This window comes from Callorhinus ursinus, unplaced genomic scaffold (genome assembly GCF_003265705.2).
Source record: "Callorhinus ursinus isolate GAN/ISIS: 27379988/994484 unplaced genomic scaffold, GSC_fseal_2.0 scaffold30, whole genome shotgun sequence".
NCBI lineage: Eukaryota > Metazoa > Chordata > Mammalia > Carnivora > Otariidae > Callorhinus > Callorhinus ursinus.
In genome coordinates, this window is record NW_027397092.1 from 14,483,848 (window position 1) to 14,501,566 (window position 17,719).

Consider the following 17,719-nt stretch of genomic DNA (forward strand, 5'->3'; position numbering starts at 1 on the left):
TTCATGTGCTGTGTACTGTTCTAAATGTTTTAGGTATAGTACATCACTTATCCTCAGCACAACCTTATAAGGTATATATCATGAGTATTCTCATTTTTATGGTTAAAAATGAGGCCTAAAAACGTAGCGGACCCGTCACTCATTTATTAAGTAATTGAGCTGGTATTCTGTCTCTGGAGCTCACAATCTTAACTACTATGTGACACTACCTCCTATATTTCCTTATCACTCTGTAAGCAAACGTAGTCAGGTAGAAAAATGTCAACAGTCTAGGTATTTTCTTCCCATTTTTATAGCTCTGTTGTCTCAGATGCTTGTACCTGTCTTCTTTTATAACTTTTGCGTAGTTTGTATAAAGTTTCCAATGAAGGCTGATTGTTGCCACCTTTGTAGTCGCCATTTCAGACTGTATTGCTGGGGGACCCCTCCACCCAGGACAATATCCAGGAGGTCTGGACATACCAAGGCCCCACAGGCCTGGAGAGCCCCAAAGCCACGCCCTTCTGGAAAGGTCCGTTCAGCGCAAACCCACGCCTTGAGGTTGAGGGAAGCTGAGATCTGGAACAGTTGAAGGGTAGTGAGGAGCTAGATCACTGAAGCGGGCTCAGGAGGTACCCAAGGCATCTATCTAATTCCAATCTCTACCCTACCTAATGTCAGCTGTTCCCCCGAGAAGGCAGAGCTGGAGGGAACTGAAAAGTCTTGCCAGGGTACGGAGGGAAGGGACTGACCAGGAACCTCCAGTAAGAAACACTCGGGAATCCTGATGGCGGGCGCCGTTGCTAGGGGGCGGGGCCGTCGGAGCGCGGCTGCGCACGCTCATGCGCATGCGGTCCTGCGCCAGGCAGGCTGGGAGCGGACCTCGGGCGAGTCCCGGCCACCTGACCGGGTTCAGAGGAGGCTGGATTCCGATTCCTCTCGGGAACTCTTGGGGCTAACCAGGCATCTGCCATGGTCTCCGCCCGCACCTGCACAGGGCTTTTATTCATCTTGAAGCCAGATCCTGGAACACTGCAGCCTTCCTTGGTGAGGCCTACAGGGTAACAGAACGAGAGACACCTGGGAGTCCTGCTTTGCGGAGAAGCCAGAGACCGGATCAAGCAACATGACCAAATGGGGATTAACTGCCCTCTCATTTGCAGTCCCAGTATCAGTTCATATTGCGAGGGGGATCCCTCACCCACAACAGCAGTCAGGTGGTTTGGACAACAGGCTCTGGCCTGGTAGTTCTGGAGCTCCCGTAGGCCCAGGCCTGAAGAAAGGTTGCATACTCCGCATGCGCCTGCGGTTGGCCCATTAGCGCCTTTACCACTGTTGCACTGCTCTCGCTTCCTCAGCATACGTCTCTGGCCAAATGTCAAGATCCCTGAGACAGGGTTGACCAAGCAAATAAATAGTTAAGCCTGATTTGCAGATAAGTATGCACGATATGATGGTACTAGCCAGAAATGAGCTTTTGCAGTATCTCAGGGATGTCCTTGGACTGTATTAAGGAAGCAATAGCATCCTGTTGGCTATGTCTTCAGATGCTGTATCTGGAGGGCCAGGAAAAAGAGATAGCAGGAAGTATGAATGTTACACTGATTCATGAATAGCGGCAAAAGTTTGGATGGAATGGTCAGATAATTGGAAGGAGCAGTATTTGAGGAGTAGGAACAACATTTCAGTCCAGTTTAAGTATCGTCGTCTCAGAAAAGGCTTTCAATCATCAGGTGGACAGTATGACACATTTTTTTTTTTTTTTGATGGTTGTATAATTCTTTGCAGTTACTTTAGTGCTGTGTTTGCTCAGGTTAATGAGATAAGTGGCCACAGTGACAAAGATGGGATTTCTATGTATTTTCAACAACTTTGGCTTTCCCTCAGCTAAGTTCAGGTGCTTAACCCCATTGCTAAGTTCCACATCTAACCAGAGACAAAAACTGACCCTTTTCCCTCAAGTTAGGGAGGGTAAGGTCCAACAGGCAACCGTGTGTGCGTGAAGGGGGCAGAATAAACCTTGATTCTAGATAGAGATTTGTCTTTCTTAGTCCTGAATACCTTCATTGTATCCCTTATACATTGCTTTTAACAAAGAAACTATTTTATGGTGAAAAGTGAGAAAACGGGCTGATGCTTAAAGAATTTATTACAAAATGGTGCAGTGGTCAATAAATTACTTCAAAGCGACAACAACTGAGTGACAACAACTTTTAAATTTTGAAGGTGCTGTCCCACAGGATGCTCTGTATGCTCTGGACCAGTAACCAGTATCCAGTTCTTTTTTTTTTTTTCCCCACAGCCAGAATATAGTCACTAAGGGCATGGTACTTTTCATTATTTCTCTTAATAACCCTCTTGTAAAGATTTTGCTTTCATTCTGACTATACTTTTGATGATTTAGGATTTTTGGTTTCCAAGGCAGGAATGCTTTCACAAGGGTGCATAATAACGGTTCCGTTGACCTCACTGCTGAGGCTGTCAGTTGACTACTGGGGCTTCTCCTGCCCTTGAAGCAATAAGAAGGGGGTTGATAGACTGTGGTGACTGATCCCAGAGTGAATATGATTGATGTTATTGCACAGTAGAGGGAAGGAGAAATAAGTCTGAAACTCAGGGAACTCTCCGAATGCCTCTTAGCACTTCCACATGCAGTTGAAAATGTTCATAGGAGTTTCAAACAGACCAATAATGACAATAATAATAGTAACAACTACCAAAGCTCAACCCCCACAGGGAGAAAGATTTGGATCGCTCAATTCTACCATCTGAGGAACATGAAGTTGTAAATACCAAGTATGACCTCAGTACCAGTTGAAGAATCAGCTGTAACAATGACCTGTGGTATTTTTGTTTGCTTGTTTCCGTTTTTCCTATTTGTATGTTTATTAATTTAATCCCACCTTTTTTTCTTTTTCCTTACTATTTCATGTGCTGGTGGTGGTTTAATTTAAAATTTAGTTCTGGGTTTTTAGTATATCAGCGTAGCACTATAACTAAATTAAGAAGAATAAAAAATACCCAGATAGGGAAATAGTTACTAATGGAATGAAAGATGTATGTTGATACTGGACTTGGTGAATGAGTTTAATTCAAACCAAATATTGAATAAGAAAAAGAGGGCCCTTTATTTTTTATTTTTACTATTTTTTAAAGATTTTATTTATTTATTTGACAGAGAGAGACACAGCGAGAGAGGGAACACAAGCAGGGGGAGTGGGAGAGGGAGAAGCAGGCTTCCCATGGAGCAGGGAGCCCAATGTGGGGCTCAATCCCAGGACCCTGGGATCATGACCTGAGCCGAAGGCAGACGCTTAATGACTGAGCCACCCAGGCGCCCCAAAAGAGGGCCCTTTAAATGATGAAGCTTGCAGTCCACAATAAGGCTATAACTTGCAAGCATCTTTATTCACCACCTCTCACACCACAAAGATACATAAAGCAAAAATGCTAGTGGAAATTCATAATAGTTGTAGGTGAATTCACATAAACTCTGTCAGTTCATGATTGATTAAGTAGACCAATATGTCATGATCCTGGAGTCCTGGGATCGAGTCCCACATCGGGCTCCCTGCTCGGTGGGGAGTCTGCTTCTCCCTCTGACCCTCTTCCCTCTCGTGCTCTCTATCTCTCATTCTCTCTCTCTCAAATAAATAAATAAAATCTTAAAAAAAAATAAGTAGACCAATATATGTACGAGTGCATTATATGATAAATCATATGGTTGACCCAATCACTATGTCTCAAACTCAATACCCTGACAATAGAGAATACTTTTTCTTTGTGTATTCCCACAAAACTTGTACAACTGATTATTTATCAGGCCACCAAAAAAACTCAATAAATTCAGAAAAGTAGAAATCATGGAGATCATATTGATTTACTTTTTAACCTAAATAACCTAAATATTCTCTTTTGTCTTATATTCTTGTAACTCCCCTGTTTCTTTTAGTGAACATTTTGCTGTTAAAATACTTAGTAGAGGACTTGGAAAAAAAGAATGGAAATGCTTATGGAGAAATTGCTTCTGGCTGCTGAATTGGAAAGAGTAGAATCAAGTTGCTGCATTCTTTCCCCCAGGGAATAAAAATAATACATTCTTACTTTTTACTTAAAACAAACAGAACCATTTACAAATCTTTCATTTTCTCTTAATAAGCCTTCAGATCAACTCAGGCTAGTACTAACAAGCAGAACTTTCCTTGGGGAAAGATATTTGGAAAAATTATTACTTCATCCTATTTCACTTCTAAATTATTTTATTCATTATAAACCAGGTCTCAGAGTATTCTGGACTAAATTAAACAGGACTCAATTATAAAGATGGAGCATACTGGCTACTTAGTAAGGTGAATCACATAAAAGAAAGAAGAATCTACTCAGATCCCCTTTATTTCAATTTATTTTAAAAGTTATTGATCACTCTCAACATTCTGGATGAACTGAGTGGACAGAAGATGTCTCTGTATATATTTGATTTCTTCAAAATGTTTCTCCTTTATTCCTCTAAGCATACTCTTTCTTATCTAGAAACAAATCTTGTTTCTCTGCAACAAAATGCATTTGTTTATCCATTCAATTCTTACGTGCTCATATTGGGGTTTTGCATAATCTCATTACTCAGAGATCTGGCAATGTAATATACAAAACAAATGAGGTGTGAATGTGAATTGCAGTGCAAATCTGAATATAAGGAGTAACAAAGAAATAGTATCAAAGGCTTTAGGAATTCAGTCTTCCTGTGAATATTTAATGAGGACCTAGTAAGTGTCAGGTACCACTCCAGGTTCTGGAGCTAAAACAGTGGACAAAACAAAGTACCCATGCCTACGTTCAGCTGGAGGAGACAGAAAACAAACAAAATAGGCGGATATGTCAGAGTATTTCTGTGCTATGAAGAAAAGTAAAGCAGGGTAAGGAAGGCAACAACAGAGTAGAGGTTGCTGTCATAGATCTGTAGCCTGGAAAGGCATCCCTAATAAGGTGACAACTGAGCAGAGACTTGAACTATGGATACACTGTTACCTGATACAAAAGCTTTCTCCAAAGGGAATAGTAAGTGCAGTGCCTTAAGGTGGACTGTATTTGAGTTTGAAAGAAGAGCAAAGAAGCACATGTGGTTATAAAGCATCAGTGGGGGTAGAAGGTGGTAAGTGATGGGACCTTAGAGCTTGTATAAGACATCGTAAGATGTAAACGATTTGGCTTTAGCTTAAGAGATGGGAAGCCTTAGGATGTTATAAACAGAAGTGATGTGATCTTACGTAGGTTGTACAAGATTTCAGGGGAGCTCAAATAAAGGGAGGAGGGTAGACAAATACTCCACATTTGCCTGAAACCTGTCACAGTGAATGGGAACAGGTACAATGGACAGAAAAAGGAGTGGCTTTAATGGAAATCCTGTGGTCAGTAGCTGTTGGATGGAACTGATAAGAAAGAATGAAATGTGGGGTCAGTAGCCAAGTCTTGGTTCTAGGGCTGAAAATCAGAATTGGAGAAGTAAAGCTTGTAGTACTTGTTGGATTATAGGCAGCTCTAGCTTGTTTCTTAGAGTGGGCAGTCAAGGGGTTCACCTTTTTACTTCTTCCAATAAAGAGACAGCCAGTTATTCACCAACATGTGTGAGCAGATAGAGGATTATTTTAAAAACAAAATTGGGCAGGTCTTGGAGCCAAATATCAGTGAAATGATTACCTGTGGCTTAGGAGATCCAGGAAAATAAAGGAGCCTTATTCTATTAAAGGTGCCAACCAATGTCATGCTAGGGATGTCTTTTCTCTTTAACTCTCTCCAACATCCCACACCATATACAACTTGTGGGAATAAATATTTTCATATTTGCATTTCAACAACATGTCCATATGTCTCTTTTATGGTATTCTATATATGTTGCCACATTGCATTACAGTTATTTATTGATATGTCTTCCTTCACCAAATTTTGAGCAGTTAGACACTAAGAACCATGTCTTATTCATCTTTGCATTTCATGTCACTAACGTAGCATTTGGTATGCAGATTTACTAAAGGAATAGTAATTTAAATATATTTCTAGGAACAAGGAAGCAAGTAAATATAACTTTTTCCTGCTAGCTCTAATTTAAAAAAAAAAAATCACCCTCTAAAACTAGTTGTCCACCTTTAACTAGGTAAAAACTTATACATTGGCTGCTCATTATTGTCATTATGGAGGGTTTATAAGTTTTATTTCCCTCAATTTGGAATGGAATAACTAAGATTTTCCATTAAGAGTTAAGCTTTCAATGAACAAAAAAACCAAAACATATACGTGTGTGTGTGTGTTGGGGGGTAGTTTTACATGTGATTATATTGAATAGATAAAATAATTATAAAAAATATATAGCACATTTGATTAGTAATTAAATTGTAATTTTTATTGAGTAGGTACTCTCTGACAGGACAGTTCTAAGTGCTTTGTGTACTTTTCATTATTTAAACCACTTCACAACACTTCTCAATAAATTTGCAAATATGGAAGCGATAATTTTCTACCAAAATCAACATAAAATATCTAGATTTTCTGCATTGATGAATATGGCATGAGAATTTGGAAATATAGTCAAAGATCGGTCTCCCAAATTTTAATTAGACCCCAACGGATGCATTTTATTCAGTCTGTAAAAAACAGATGATCCCTGATTCAGATAGTTCTAACAAAGAAAACAGCTGAAATATTTCCAACTCGTTTTATGAGGCAGACTCAAATTAGGCAAGGATGTCACACAAACTGAAACTGTCTTTTTAATTTTAGGTATGAAAACAATTGCAAATATCCTAAATTCAAGCAAGTAAAATTGCATATGAGAAGCAAATAAGTTTTGATGCAGAAACCCAAAGATGGCTCAGCATTAGTAAATTTGCTAATATAATCGACTATATTATCAATGTAAAATTGGATTTTACAGTGTGCAATATCATTTATAACTTGATTATCTGGATAGATAAATAAAAACTGTTATAAGGTAGTCATCCCTAATTTGATAAATGAATAAACAAAACACTTAGCAATGTAAAGGTAGAAGGACACTGGAGTGCTGGGTGGTGCAGTCGGTTAAGCAACTGACTCTTAGTTTCCGCTCAGGTCTGATAACAGGGGCATGAGATTGAGCCCCGTGTCCAGCTCCAGACTCAGCACAGAGTCTGCTTGGGTTTCTCTCTCCCTCTTCTTCTGCCCCTCCCCGCTGCTTATTCTCCCTCTCTCTCTCAAAATAAATTTTCTTAAAAAGTAGAAAGACACTGCCTTTATAAATGGTGTTCTATGAAATATCTACAACAAACATCATAATTAAAGGAAATGGCAGGTGAAAAATTAAGAACTGTCAAAGTGAAGTATAAGCAGTGAGTACTACTATATAATACCTTCTTGCCTTGGGACCATTGCTGCAAGGGGGGGAGAAAATGATGAGATAAAAATACTGGTAAGAAAATACATCACTGCTGAAAGGTTTTTTTAGTATCTGATCCACATTTCCCCCAAAGGTAAAATATGAAAATATGGATATTAATACCACCCTTATATGGTTTTTATTTTTTTAAAAGATTTTATTTATTCATTTGGAAGAGAGAGAATGAGAGGAGGGGAGGGTCAGAGTAAGAAGCAGACTCCCCGCTGAGCAGGGAGCCCAATGCAGGACTTGATCCTGGGACTCCAGGATCATGACCTGAGCTGAAGGCAGTCGCTTAACCAACTGAGCCACCCAGGCTCCCCCTTATACTGTTTTTAAATGTACTTGAAGATATTTTTCCCCCTAAAGTATTTAGCAAAGTGTCTTACACAGAGTAAGTACTCAATGACCTATCATCATCACCTCTATGGTCATGACCATTTACTCCCTGAGCCTGCAAGGTTAAAGCCCCAACCCAAACTATGGTCCTTTCTCATGATTTAAGAGGGCTGATCTCCAACTCCAAGTTAAAGGTGGAGATTAAACATACCCATTTTTAGTAGGCATAAACTGACAAGGAAATTCAAAGCATCATAGAAGAGGTAAAATAATTCAGGAGGGAATTTAAAACAAGAAAATGAGATGATCCTATAAGCACCCAGACAGGGGAAAAAAATGTTACAAAGGAATAAGAAATCCAATAGTCTCAGAATTCTGAATCCTGAAAGATGACTTAATGTGCTTTGAGACATTGAGAAAACTTAGGGAGGGATGCCTGTGTGGCTCAGTTGGTTAGGTGTCTGCCTTGGGCTCAGGTCATGATTCCAGGGTGTGCAGCATCCCACTCCTTGCTCAGCGAGGAGTGTGCTTCTCCCTCTGCCTCTGCTGCTCCCCTGCTTGGGCTCGTTCTCTCTCTCTCTCTCTCTGACAAATAAATGAAAATTTAAAAAAAGAAAAAGAAAAAGAAAACTTGGGGAGGCTTTGAGGGTGAGTTGGTTATAAGTAAACAAAAAACTAAACAAAATAAAAAATACATAAATTCAAGGGGGAATGCAAAATTATGTAAGAAAGGAAACATGCTTCTAGTATAACAAAGGGCTCAGCTATTCATAGTATTTATGTATTTTTAATAATTCAAGTATTCTAACATTCTAAATATAATGTAAGAATGGGAGGAAGAAAAGTATGTGTGTACAAGTGTATGTTTGCAAGAATGTGGTATGTGTAGGGGATAGTTGACTTCCATAGTGGCAAGAACTGAAAATTCAAGAGATAATATTAATAACTGTGTTGTTTAGATACATAATTCAAAAGGTAAATACCAAAAGGAGTGGCTAAACTAGGTAAAGTATTATCCTATAAGGAACAAGAAATGGGGGTAGTCTGGGAGAGAGGACTACTATTTTGGGCTTTTTTCAAGTTTTTATTTAAATTCCAGTTAACAGGGGTGCCTGGGTGGCTCATTCAGTTAAGCATCTGCCTTGGGCTCGGGTCCTGGAATTGAGCCCCACATCAGGCTCACTGCTTAGCGGGGAGTCTGCTTCTCCCTCTTCCTCTGCCTTCCCCACCCTGCTCATTCTTCCTCTCTCTCTCTCAAGAGAATAAGTAAAATCTTTTAAGAAAAATTAAAAAAAAAAGTTCCAGTTAACATAGAGTATAATATTAGTTTCAGGTATATAATTTAGTGATTCATCACTTATATGCAATACCCAGTGCCCATCGCAAGTGCTCTCCTTAATACCCATCACCCATTTAACCCATCCCCCTGCCCCCCTGCTCTCAAGCAACCCTAGGTTGTTCTCTGTAGTTAAGAGTCTGTTCTCTGGTTTGTTGTATATTTCTCCCTTCTAAGCACTTATTCCCATCCCAAAGATTTTGGACCATCATGTTTTTATTTCCATGTATTTTTAAATTTTTAAATTTTTAAAAATTTCTTCTTTAATTTCCTGGTTGACCCGTTCATTCTTTACTGACATGTTCTGTAATCTCCATGCAGTCTTTCCAAATTTTTTCTTGTGGTTGACTTCAAGTTTCATAGCATTGTGGTCAGAAAATATGTGTGGTATAATCTCCATCTTTTTGTACTTGTTGAGGCCTCATTTGTGACCTAGTACATGATCTATTCTGGAGAATGTCCTGTGTGCACTTGAAAAGAATGTGTATCCTGCTGCTTTAAGATGAAATGTTCTGAATATCTCTCTTAAGCCCATCTGGTCTAGTATATCATGCAAAGCCATTGTTTTCTTGTTGAGTTTTTGCTTAGATGATCTGTCTATTAATGTACGTGGGGTATTAAAGTCCCCTACTATTTTTGTGTTATTATCAGTGAGTTCCTTTATGTTTGTTAGTAATTGTCTTATATATATATGGGTACTCCCAAGTTGGGAGCATAAATATTTATAACTGTTGGATCTTCTTGTTGGGTAGTCCCCTTTATTATGATATAGAGCTCTTCTTTATCTCTTGTTACAGTCTTTGGTTTAAAATCTAGTTTGTCTTATATAAGTATGGCTACCCTGGCTTTCTTTTGATGGAAGATTGATATTTCTCATAGTAAACCTTTTGATACCATTTTGCCTTTCAAACTGTGCCTGAAGATCTTTTAGAAAATTTAAAGATAAATTTACTTTTTTTTAAAGATTTACTTATTTATTTTAGAGAGAGAGAACATGCGCGTGCAGTGGGGAGGGACAGAGGGAGAAACTCTAGCAGACTCTGTGCTGAGCGTGGAGCCTGATAAGGGATTCAGTCTCATGACTGTGAGATCACAACCTGAGCCAAAACCATGAGTCTGATGCTTAAACCAACTGCACCACCCAGGCACCCCTAAGTTTACATTTTAAAAAGAGGCCCTAGTCTTTTTTTTTTTTTAAGATTTTATTTTTTATTTATTTGACAGAGAGAGACAAAGTGAGAAAGGGAACACAAGCAGGGGGAGTGGGGGAGGAAGAAGCAGGCCTCCCCACTGAGCAGGGAGCCCGATGTGGGGCTCGATCCCAGGACCCCAGGATCATGACCTGAGCCGAAGGCAGACACTTAACGACTGAGCTACCCAGGCGCCCTAAAGAGGCCCTAGGCTTGAAGCTTCTCAGCTCATAGCTTGTTGGTGCTTCCCTGGTGACAGCTACCTGATGAGTTTTCCTCCCTCCCTCCCTCCCTTCTTCCCTCCCTCCCTCTTATCCTTCCTTCCTTCCTTCCTTCCTCCCTCTCTCTCTCTCTCTTTCTGCTTTCCTGCCTCCCTCCTCCCTCCTTCTTGTATAATGAACATACAGTGTCATATTCATTTCAGGTGTATAATACAGTGATTCAACAATTCTATATGTTAAGTATACTTAACATGATAAGTACAGTCTTAATCCTCTTCACCTATTCTACCCATCCTCCCACTCAACTCCCCTCTGGTAACCACCAGTTTATTCTATGTAGTTAAGGGTCTTTTATTTTTTTTTTTTTTGCTTTGTTTCTTTTTTTGTTCATTTGTTTCTTAAATTCCACATATGAGTGAATTCATGTGGCATTTGTTTTTCTCTGATTGATTTATTTCACTTAGCATTATACCCTCTGGAGTCATCCATGTTGTTGCAAATGGCAGTATTTCATTCTTTCTTATGACTGGTGGTATTCTGTTGTATACACCACATCTTCTTTATCCATTCATCTATCAATGAACACTTGAGTTTCTTCCATATTTTGGCTATTATAAATAATGCTGCATTGGGCATAGGGGTGCATATATCTTTTCCAATTAGTGTTTTCATATTCTTTGGGTAAGTACCTAGTAGTGGAATTATTGGATCATAATGATAATTCTGTTTTTAGTTTCTTGAGCAGCCTCCATACCATTTTCCACAGTGGGTGCACGAGTTTGCATTCCCAGCAGTGCATGAGGATTCCTTTCTCTCCACATCCTCACTAACACTTGTTGTTTCTTGTGTTTTTTATTTTAGCCATTTGGACAGGTATGAGGTGGTATCTTCATTGTGCTTTTGATTTGCATTTCCCTAAGCTAGATGATGTTGAGCATCTTTTCATACGTCTGTTGGCCATTTGTAGTTTTCTATGGAGAAATACCTGTTCATGTCTTCTGTCCATTTTTAAATTGAGTCACTTGTTTTTCTGGTGTTGAGTTTTGTAAGTTCTTGATATATTTTGGATACTAACCCTTTATTGGATATTCCATGATAAATTTTTATGTTCATTTATTAACATTTAGACCAGTGATTTCATGCTTATAGCTCAAAGTTTATACCTGGTCTGCAGATGTGTTTTTTATGGTTGCACAATGTTGGTCCAAAGAGGGCCTTTCAAGTGTAAATTGGTTGCCATCATCTAAAATTGGGGGATTCACACACAAAAAATGTGATTTCTAGTTTCTGTTGAAAAATCAGAGACTCTGGCAACACTTGGGTCACCTTCCAATGTGGCAGAAATTAGCTAGGGGTGAGTAGCCACAGGCCATTTCATGTGGGTCATGCCCTCTAGTCTCTACAGTCTCTACCAGTTCCTATTTTTTCTTTGACAATGAAACAAAGTGTCAAGTGCCATTTATCACTGTGCTTGTGCTCTTGCTTTTTTATAGTGGAGTTAGGAGAAATGTTTCTCTCTCAAAATGGGGAAATAAAAATGAGAGGGCGTGTATTTTTTAAAGAAAAATGGGAATCACATATATCTTACTAGAATTGAAGAGGATGCTGCTTATTCAGTATGCAAACCAAATGTGTCTCTGTTAGAACAACGCAGACGAAGACTTTTTTTTTTTTAAGATTTATTATTTGAGAGAGAATGGGGGGAGGGACAGAGACAGAGGGTGAGAGGGAATCCTCCAGTAGGCTCCTGGCTGAGCGTGGGGCCCCACATGGGGATGGGTCCCAGGACCCCAAAATCATGACAGCTGAAATCAAGAGTCAGCTGCTCAGCTGATTCAGCCACACAGGCTCTCCCAGACTAAGACATTATATGAAATATGATTCTTTGGTCAGAATTATGATAAGTGTAAGTTTAAAAAAGAATACTTAGTGTCCAAGATATAAAAGACTATACTTTTTTTTTAAAGATTTTATTTATTTATTTGACAGAGTGACAAAGCAAGAGAAGGAACACAAGCAGGGGGAGTGGGAGAGGGAGAAGCAGGCTTCCCGCCGAGCAGGGAGCCCATTGCAGGGCTCGATCCCAGGACCCTGGGATCATGACCTGAGCCGAAGGCAGATGCTTAATGATTAAGCCACCCAGGCACCCTTAAAAGACGTATATACTTTTAACAAGTTTTACTTTTTTTTATATGTAAAAAAATAACTATTACCATGTGGAATGCAGTTATGTCTTAAGTAAAAATATTATCTATGTTTTTAATATATTGTCTGGCAGATGAGAGTATCTATTAATGCAACAAAATGATGAACCTTAAACCACAAATAATATTTTCTAATTAATTCTCACCAGAAGTACTGCTCATCAGAATGTTGAATATTGGGGCGCCTAGGTGGCTCAGTCAGTTAAGCATCTGCCTTCAACTCAGGTCATGATCCCGGGGTCCTGGGATCGAGTTCCACATTGGGTTCCCTGCTCAGTGGGGAGTCTGCTTCTTCCTCTCTCTCTGCAACTCTCCCTGCTTGTGCTCTCCCTGTCTCTTTCTGTCAAATGAATAAATAAAATCTTTAAAAAATGTTTGAAAAAAATGTTGAAGATTTAGCTGGTAATTCCCAGAACAGTTGCATGAAAAATGTTCAGTTTTTTGTGGTATTATTCTAGGGCAGGTGTTGAGAATACAGATGTAAATAATTCCACCTAGATAATATTTTGACAGGACTCTTGCATGATCAGAAAGATTTGGACATGGTGCTCATGACAAGCACCACATAAAGAACTGATTAAATTTTTGTTTTGAAAAGCATCTTATAAATTTTAATATAGACTGGTCAAAATTGTTAAGAGTGCCTATACATTATTCAGCTGAGGAATGGTCCTTTTGATAGTGGATCTGTTAGAGAAAAATGAAAGGAGACAACATTTTGTGATGTTGTGTAAACTTAAGTTCATTACATCATTCAACAAGATGGAATTGCATTCAGAAGTTCAAAGTAGGGGTACCTGGCTGCCTCAGTCAGTGGGGCATGTGACTCGATCTTGGGGTCATGATTTCAAGCCCCACATTGGGCATAGAACTTACTTAAAAAAAGAAAGTTTAAAGTGAAAGCCTTTGGAGTGCCTGGGTGGCTCGGTAGGTTGAGTGTCTGCCTTCGGCTCAGGTCATGATCCCAGAGTCCTGGGACTGAGCCCCGTATTGGGCTCCTTGCTCAGCAGGGAGCCTGCTTCTCCCTCTCTCTTCCGTCCCCCTACTTGTGCTTGCTCTCTCTCTCTCAAATAAATAAATAAAATCTTAAAAAAAAAAAAGCGAAAGCCTTCATGTATCATACAAGATCTATCAGTGCAAGGAATAAGAAGTTCCAACTCAAGTTGGCTTAAAAATGGGAAAATTAATAATTTCATAAGCAGAACTTCCAGAGAAAGGGAGGGTTTTAGGATTGATGGATTCAAAATTTCAGTGTGTCATTAAAGACCATATGCATCCTCAGTGTCAATTTTATACCCAGGCTTTAGCAAGATGCCTTATGGATAAGGTGCCGAACACATTTTTAAAAATAAAAATACCAAAAGAAGAAAGAACCAATCACTGGAAAGAGGAATTTTATGTAGACCAGTGAAGCCTATTCTGGAAGCTGAAGTTGGGTCACTTTCCCCGAGATACATGAACACTTAGAAGATTTTCTAGTTAAAAATCAGTATTCTACTGGGGGGGAAGAAAATGGATGTAGATGTTAGGTTAGAACAGACAGTGTTATCTTAGATGTGTTCTCCTGGCTCGAACTGGAGATGGTTCAGTCTTGACTGATGAACTGTAATCACAGTATGGTGGTTGGCTCTCTTAAACTGAGGTTAGGTGTTTTCTTATGAAGTGGTGCTGAATCCTTCTATGGAAATTTTAAAAGATTTAAGATCAGCTAACCAATGAAGATTGGATCTAGACTTCAATTTACTTATCTATCAAGGGAAGCATACCCTTTACTACCATATAAGTCTGCTTTATTTGGAGCCCCTACTAAAAATAAAAATCTGCAAAGCAGAGGCAATAGGTTGTAGCCCACTTGAGATGGTTTCATTTCTTCATGGCATTTCCAAATTCAAGGAAGCAAGGAAATATCTTAGACCAAGCCTGATTCGAAGACCAAGTCTTTACAAGGATTTTTTTTTTCACTGCCAAATAGTTCCTTAATTGTCCTTTTGCTTATTGCTTCCCCCGTCAATGAACACTGTGTGCATTGAAGGAATATATAAGAAACTTTAGAAGGTAGAAGAAACTTTAGCAGAAAGATTGTTGCTATTTATGCTTTATTCTGGGGACTCTTCTTTCTTCTTACTGAGATCACAGCACTTTATAATTTTCACTATCTGCCCATAAATTCTGAAGAACTCTGGCTTGTCTTCGTGCCCTGAGTCAAGCCTATTTTAATATTATATCTTGTTTTAAGATTATACCTTAGCATAATTAGTATTTAATTCAGTAGTGGTTCCTCTTGAAATTTCAGAACATCAGAAAGATTTTAATTTTTAAGGAAAACGATTTCGGGTAACAGACATATTTAAACAAAGACACAATGTGTTTTTCCTGTAGCTACCAAATCCCAATTATATGTATGACTTTAATTATATCTATAATCTTTGTTATGAAGATGCAGTGCTGTCTTTCCCTAAGTCTTCTGGAAAGTGAAGCTGGAGACAAGAATTATGTTGGGAATAATTTGGGGGTACAAGCCCAAGGCATGGAAAGTGAGGGAAAATGGTAATAAGGCAAGAGATATAATGTGATGTATACAGCAAGCGATGAGGCCAACTTGTTTACTGGGCCAAGTACAGGGCTTCTCAGGAAGGAAGACACAGGAATTGAATTTGGAGTAACCTATAGGGGAGAGAAAAAAGGAGACATTTATGTGACTAGCTCTTTCTATTTCCCATTTCCTGTTTTTCAGTATTTATCCCAAGGGGGTCAAGGATTCTGGAATGCATCTTTTGGACTTTCAGCAATGACACAAGCAATGATGTCCCATACTCTGAGGTGTGGTATTTAATCCAAATCTGAAAATAACAGGATTAACTGGTGCCAGTGGGACCAGGGGAAAGAGAGAAAGGCAGTTGTAGGACTCCTACTGAAAAATGATGTTAGAATATATTGGTATATACATTCTGTTTTGCGCAGTAATGTGTGTAGCAATTTAGTAACTTATCTGGAGTTTTATTTAAAATCAGACTCTTATATAATAACTCTTAGTGTCATTTGCGTATCCAGCCTTTAAGAAATATTTTTATTGGCACCAATGCTTTATTAGAGTATCTATAAGATTTCTGGGGTAATTTTACTTAAAACGTGATTCTGCAGAGAAGTGTGGAAATACACTTTTGGCTATTGAATCCTTTCCATAAGAATGCCAAAAATTCTTTTAAAAACAAAACTAATTATTTGCTGGGTAGATACTTCACAGAGGTTTTGCACACCAGTGTAGGTAGTGAAGAATGCAGACGCTGGGAGCGCCTGGGTGGCTCAGTCCTTAAGCGTCTGCCTTTGGCTCAGATCACGATCCCAGGGTCCTGGGATCGAGGCCCACATCGGGCTCCCTGCTCCGCGGGAAGCCTGCTTCTCCCTCTCCCACTCCCCCTGCTTGTGTTCCCTTTCTCACTGTCTCTCTCTCTCTGTCAAATAAATAAATAAAATCTTAAAAAAAAAAAAAAAACAATGCAGATGCTGACCTTGAGGTAGTATTTGATAAGTAAATGACCAAACTGTGTGGCAGAAAGGGCCACACTAATGTATTCAATCTATCTAATGCCTGTGTCATTTTAATATCTATAAGACATCTGGCTGAGCATAATTTTTGTATACTCTGTTGGTTCTTAGTGAGCTAGCCTCACAATATTATCGGTACATTTTTTTGTGATTTCAAAGGAAATTTAGGCTTCAGGATTAGTTTTTCATTGTGCTTCTGTAATATTTCAGACTGTGATCACAGTTCACAAGAGATCTCTGAGAAATAAAATAAATGATGTAATGCGATAAGACAAACAACAAACATCTACTTCCTGATTATAGAATGTAGCAATAATTTTGAGAACAAATCAGAACTTTTGAAAAAAATCTATGAAACAGAAACATGAACTTCTATAAAATAAAATACTATACGGAATTAGAAGTGCTGATAGTACTGCCTCATATACCAGCTGGGAGAATATTTTTGCCAACTTGGGAATTTGCTTAAAAAATGAATAGTTATAACTTTAGGAAAAAACTCAACTCTTTGAATTTAGTGTTCATCCTGGGTAGAGCAAGCATATGAGCTTGTATATGATATTTTAAAAATTAATCACATGATATTTTGTTTTTGCCAGAATGGCAGACTTGCTTGTCTGAGGAAATTCTCACAATGGAACAGCGTACTTTTGAGGGAGAGGAAAATATGAAATGTAAAGGAACTGGTGAGAAATGAAGTAGAAAATGTATGTAAACCTAAACCAAGTGTGTGTGTATGTGTGTGGGGGGGGCTTAGTGTCTTATTAAAGTATTTTAAGAGTCATATATTATTCTGGAGAGGCGTTAATTGTTCAATATTAGATTTTTTTGGTGATGTTCAAATATAAAAGCTAGATGAAATATAGGATACACATTTCTAAAACAGAAGAAAATACAAAAACAATAACACACAAGCAGAACAAACAGAAAAAGTTAAAGTACAAGTAAGCTTGAAGAGATTTAACACCCACAGTAAAAATGAATGGACTATAAATAAATCAGAAAAAGCAAACAAATTAATTAGAATTTAGAAATATAATTAGGAATAATACCATTTATATTAGACGACAGTAATAATAAAGCAAAACTGTTAGTACCCAGATGAGTAAGACTTGTTTGAAAACATATTTTTGAAAGATATTAAAGAAGCTTTAAGTAAATAAATGTGTATTCCATATTTACAGAAAGAAAAGCACAAAATCATAAATAAATAAATTGTCCTCCCCAGTTTTTACATTTAAGATGATTCTATCAAAATTCTAGCAGGCTTTATGTGGAACTTGAGAATCTTCTTTAAAATTTAAATGAAGGACGGAGCAAGATGGCAGAGGAGTAGGAGACCTGGATTTCGTCTGGTCTCAGGAATTCAGCTGAATAGGGATCAAACCATTCTGAACACCTACGAACTCAACAGGAGACCGAAGAGGAGAGTACCAACAACTCTCTGAACAGAGAAGCGACCACTTTCTGGAAGGTAGGACGTGCGGAGAAGTGAATCC

At 38.6% G+C, this 17,719-nt stretch overlaps 1 long non-coding RNA gene across 1 annotated transcript in view; it reads left to right on the forward strand.

The window, feature by feature from the left end:
• The first annotated feature begins 860 nt into the window (after positions 1 to 860).
• The window catches only part of LOC141370272 (uncharacterized), a 30,925-nt gene continuing 14,066 nt past the window's right edge, over positions 861 to 17,719 (forward strand). The window contains exons 1-3 of the long non-coding RNA XR_012374173.1: positions 861 to 1,026; positions 15,409 to 15,494; positions 16,820 to 16,927. This is a non-coding gene — a long non-coding RNA (uncharacterized lncRNA). The remainder of the gene's footprint in view (positions 1,027 to 15,408; positions 15,495 to 16,819; positions 16,928 to 17,719) is intronic.